The following is a 5194-nucleotide window of genomic DNA, read 5'->3' as shown; positions in this document are numbered from 1 at the left end:
TTTTCCAAAGCCTCCACATTTCAAATGCAAAACTGCTTTTATCTGGTTACTTCTGGGGAAATAACAGCTGGGAGGTAATAAACGGGAAGAGACATGGAGATATCTGGGCTCCATGTTGGCGCTAATTCCCCTGCCACCACCAGCCCTAGGGAATGCTGGTCCTGAGTCTGAGCTCCTGGGAAAAGTTTCCTCCTACAGTCAGCCCGTGGCCAGTAGGCATCAGGGTCACTTGCTCAGGTTGATGCTGCTTCATGCACATCCTCTTGATCCCCAACTTCCTTGGGACCCTCGGTCCCTACACATATGTGAACCCCAGCAAAAAGGGAAACATTTCAGGCTGAAAGACAGTAAGATGGCCTTTCAAAATGAATGGCTTCCTCCTTCTTCCCACACTTAGAGCATTTCCATTCCCCACTATGTCTCCTCTAAGTATTTCATTTCTGTTTATACCCAAGCTCCACAACTAGATTGTAAATTCCATGAGACAGAAGCCTTTATCTCGCCTTTCTCATGTGTTATTTCAGCCACAAGCTGTGAATACAGCAGACACCCACTGAGTACTGATAGATTAATTCCTTCCTTTGATGTGGCAGGAGATTTTGTGCATGTTGTATTTTCCTTAGCAGATGGAAAGCTTCATGAGGACGGGAAGCATGTATGAATCATTTTTGCATCTTGTACAAAAATCCAATTTAATTATCTATCAGAATGAGTGGAGAGACTGCAATAGATAAGGAAGTGATGAGTGGACCGAATTGAGGGAGACTGTACCAGATCAATTTCTAACATTGTGAAATGGGGAAGGGGTGGTTTTTAGTTTTTCTTCCTGGCGTGGGAGTATTTCCCTGACGTGGTTTGATCATGCTCGTCTCTCCGAACACTTTCTTCATTTGACTTTCTTCTTGCTTCATCCTGCCCCTCCCCAGCCTCTGCAGGGTTGGAGGTTAGCTACTCTCAAGAAGCAGAGCTCAGCCTGGGGGGAGAATCTACTGGATGTACTCTTACATCTACGCAGAATTCCTTGGTGTGCTTATTTACATTAGTCAATTACTAAAAAAAAAAATTTTTTTCCTACCAAAAAAGACCCTTTCTTTTAAAAAAAGGAAAACCCGGTTTAAATCTCCAATTTCCCCCATCTCCACTTAGCACATCCATAACAAAACTCCTGATGTCCCCAACCCTCAAATCACCTCCCCTCACCCCACCCCACTCCCATGGTCCTCACCTCAGTAAATGGCAACTCGGTACTTAATTCTCAGGACGAAGCCTTGGGATTACCTTCCACTCCTCTTTCTCTTATTCTGCACATCCACTCCTTAGAAAATCCTGTTGGTTTTTACCTTCAAAAGAGAGAAAAACTGGGCCACGTTGTCCCCTCTGCCACCTCCACTCTGTTCGGAGCTTCCACTGTCACACTGTAGACTCCTGACGGCACAGACCTGGTCTGTTTTGTTCGTCTCTGTATCTTCAGTTCCTGAAACACTGCCCGGACATAGTAGGTGCTCAGCCACTACTGAATGGGTAAATCTCTTCCCTGGATGTTTGCAGTAATCCCTTAACTCTGGATTTCTCAACCTTGGCACGACTGACGTTTGGAGCTGGATAACTCTGTTGGGGGGCTCTGTGTGCAGTGCAGGAGGGTTGGCAGTGTCCCTGACCGATCCTCACCCAGCTGCCAGCTGTCCAGTCCCCTCCTCCCCAACTTGATGACCTAAACCTGTGTCCAGATGCTGTGGGGTGTCCACTAGCGGGGCAGAACCACCGCCCTGGCCCGTCTTCCCCTTGCATGCTCATCCCCTGCAGTCCCTGAGTAGCCAGAGTGACTCTCGGAAACTGTCAGTCAAACCATGGCTTCATGTTGACTCAGAGTGAAATCCCAGCACCTCATGGCACCTGCAAGTCCTCTCTCTTCCCTGACCCCGGCCCTGCCCCCTGCTGCCCTGTCTCAGACCCAGTCCTGCTGGTCTTCTAGACACACCAGGCACGTTCCTGCCTCAAGACCTCACCACTTGCCATCCCACAGGCTGAAACCCTGCTCTTGGGCTCCCTCTGGAGCCTGTGGAGCTTCTGTCTATCCTCAGCTCCTACCCCTCCCTTTCTCTGTGCCTCTGCTCTTCTCGCCGCCTCTTCATAGACAGATGCTCCCAGAATGGTGCCTGGAGGTGTTCGGTGTTGGGTGAGTGGCCATGGATGGGTGGGTGAACACTGGAGACAGTTGTTCTATCCCAGATCCCCCTCTGGGTGGGTGAGCACTGGAGACAGTGGTTCTACCCCAGATCCCCCTCCACCTTCTGTCTTTGGCTCGCTCCTAAGTCTTGCCAAGTCAATCCCTGGTTCTGTTTCCTCTTGACTCTGAAATATGACGAGAACTCAACAAACGGAATCAAAGAAAGAACACAGACGACCGAAACCCTCACGGGGAATACCTTCCAGAAACCGGGTCCCTTTGTGTCCCCCCATACCATGTGCGTGCTCAGCCGTGTCCGACTCTGCGACCCCATGGACTGTAGCCCGCCAGCCTCCTCTGTCCACAGAATTCCTTAGGCAAGAATGCTGGAGCAGGTTGCCATTTCCTTCTCCAGGTGATCTTCCCAACCCAGGGATCGAACCTGGGTCTCTTACATCGCCTCCGTTGGCAGGCACGTTCTTTACCTCTAGTGCCACCTGGGTTTTTGTGTCCCAGGATTTGGGTTTATTTGGAGTCATCAGCACAGCTTAGTGAGTGTGGAGGTGGATTGCCAGGGTCTATCCAGTCATCCTCTGACCCCGTGTGTGCTCATGGGCAAGGACATCTTCTATCTGTGCCCCAGGCCCTAACCTCTGACATGGGATGATGACATGACAGAATTCCCAGGGCGGATGTGAGGATTAAGGGACTGAATCACACATGTAAAGTGCTTAGCCAGGTAGTGAGCCCTGGATAAATACTTGTTCCAAGTCTGTGTATATGAGGATTTGGTGCCTGGTAATAAGACGAGCTTCCAAAACTTTCTGCAAAACCTTCGTTCAGTCAGTCTACAGGTATTGACAGCCTGCCATGTGCCATGATGTTCCAGGTGCTGGGGAAATGAGTCAAATAGGACAAACAGGGTCCCTGTCTTCTTGGAGTTTGCATCCTGTTTTGAGGATATAGCCAACAAGCAAATAAACAAAAAAGATCAGATGGTAGTAGGTGCTATGATAAAAATAAAACAGGGTGATGGGGGAGAATGGCTGCTGCTGCTGCTGCTAAGTCGCTACAGTTGTGTCCGACTCTGTGCGACCCCAGAGACGGCAGCCCACCAGGCTGCCCCATCCCTGGGATTCTCCAGGCAAGAACACTGGAGTGGGTTGCCATTTCCTTCTCCAATGCAGGAAAGTGAAAAGTGAAAGTGAAATCGCTCAGTCATGTCCGACTCCTAGCGACCCCATGGACTGCAGCCCACCAGGCCCCTCTGTCCATGGGATTTTCCAGGCAAGAGTACTGGAGTGGGTTGCCATTGCCTTCTCAGAGAATGGCTACCTGTATATGTATGGCTGAGCCCCTTTGGGTCTCACCCGAAATGACCACAACATTGTTAATCGGCTATACTCCAATACAAAGTAAAAAGTTTAAAGTTTGGAAAGAAAAAAAAGTAAATAAAAAACACCAGGGTGATAACATGGTGAGGGATGAAGGGAGAGAGTTGCTTTAGGTTTCATGATCTGGACAAATAACTTCGAAAGGCAGTTTTTGTGCTGTTTTCTGCATGACAGCAAGGTAGGAGCCAGGCAAACACCGGGGTGTCAGGATTTTCCAAGGACAGTAGCCAGCTCATGGAGAGCCCTAAGCAGGGGTGGAGCTTCATGTATTTGAGGAGCAGAAAGAAGGCCAGGGTCAGTGGGGTGGGTGGAATGAGGGTGATGGGGCGACTGGGAGGGAATAAAGTCAGAGAGACGGAGTCAGGGGGCACCAGAGACCACAGTAGAGGGATTGGCTATTTTGTTCAAGGGCTGGGGACTTACTGGAAGGTTTATAGCAAGGAGATGGCATTTTCCAAAGGCTTCTCTGGCTGCTGGGTGGGGAACAGACTGCAGAGGGGCACACGTGAAAATTGGGGCTCCCACGGGGCACCGTGACAAGGAAAGCACGTGAGTGGTGGGCGCAACGAGGGCGGAGGTCCTGTCTGTGAGACGCTCAGAGGCTCTCAGTCCTGTCGTGGACAGGAGGCGTCAGTGACCGGTGAGGCTGTGGCACAGGTACCCGACTTGTCCTCTTGACCCCGAGGGAGCCGGACTTAGCCCTTCCGGCCTCTTGCCTTTTTTCTCCCCAAGAAAATTTTTTAAAATTTATTTCCTTTTAATTGGAGGATAATTGCTTTACAATATTGTGTTGGTTTCTGCCATATATCTGCCATGAATCAGCCACAGGTATCCATATGTCCCCTCCCTCTTGAACCTCCCTCCCACCTCCCACCCCTAAGAAGATTTCCAAGTAAAATTATAATGTGATCGGCATCGGGAAAAAGAGTGAAGCTAGACTCCCTTTACTTCTAGAACCTTCTCCCATGGCTCCCAGGACTAATAAGAAAATAAACTAAAATAGTGTTGAATCTAAAGGGAGAAAAAAGCATCTTTACAATCGCTGACCAAGAATTCTGTGCTGACAATGGATTTGTTTATTAAATAAATATCAAAAACTTGACAGTGACAACTACATGTAGAAAACGTGTAAGAATCGTGAAAAAAATACACAGAGACTTCTTCCAAAGGTTATAAGCAGAAAGGCTGCTTGTTCTCCCCATTTTATAAATTCTATTCTGAATAAGAGTGTACGTTTCACATTTAATAAACAGTAACTGGGTTGGAAGGATTTCTTTTCTGGATCTAGTAGTGGTGGTGGTTTGGTCGCTAAGTCATGCCCTACTCTTGCGAGCCCATGGACGGTAGCCTGCCAGGCTCCTCTGTCCATGGGATTTCCCCCTAGTAGACCAAAGGCCAAAGGGATTTTTTAGTTTTGTTTTGATTTGGTTTGTACAGGCTTCCCTGATGGCTAAATGGTAAAGAATTTTCCTGAAATGCAGGAGACCTGGGTTTGATCCCTGGGTTGGGAAGATCCCTTGGAGAAAGCAACGGCTACCCACTCCAGTATTCTTGTCTGGAAAATTCCATGGACAGAGGAGCCTGCCACACTACAGTCCATGGGGTCACAAAGAGTCAGACATGACTGAGTGAC

The sequence above is a fragment of the Bos indicus x Bos taurus genome, chromosome 12 (assembly GCF_003369695.1).
Source record: "Bos indicus x Bos taurus breed Angus x Brahman F1 hybrid chromosome 12, Bos_hybrid_MaternalHap_v2.0, whole genome shotgun sequence".
NCBI classification, from domain to species: domain Eukaryota; kingdom Metazoa; phylum Chordata; class Mammalia; order Artiodactyla; family Bovidae; genus Bos; species Bos indicus x Bos taurus.
Note: the sequence above shows the minus strand (reverse complement) of the source record.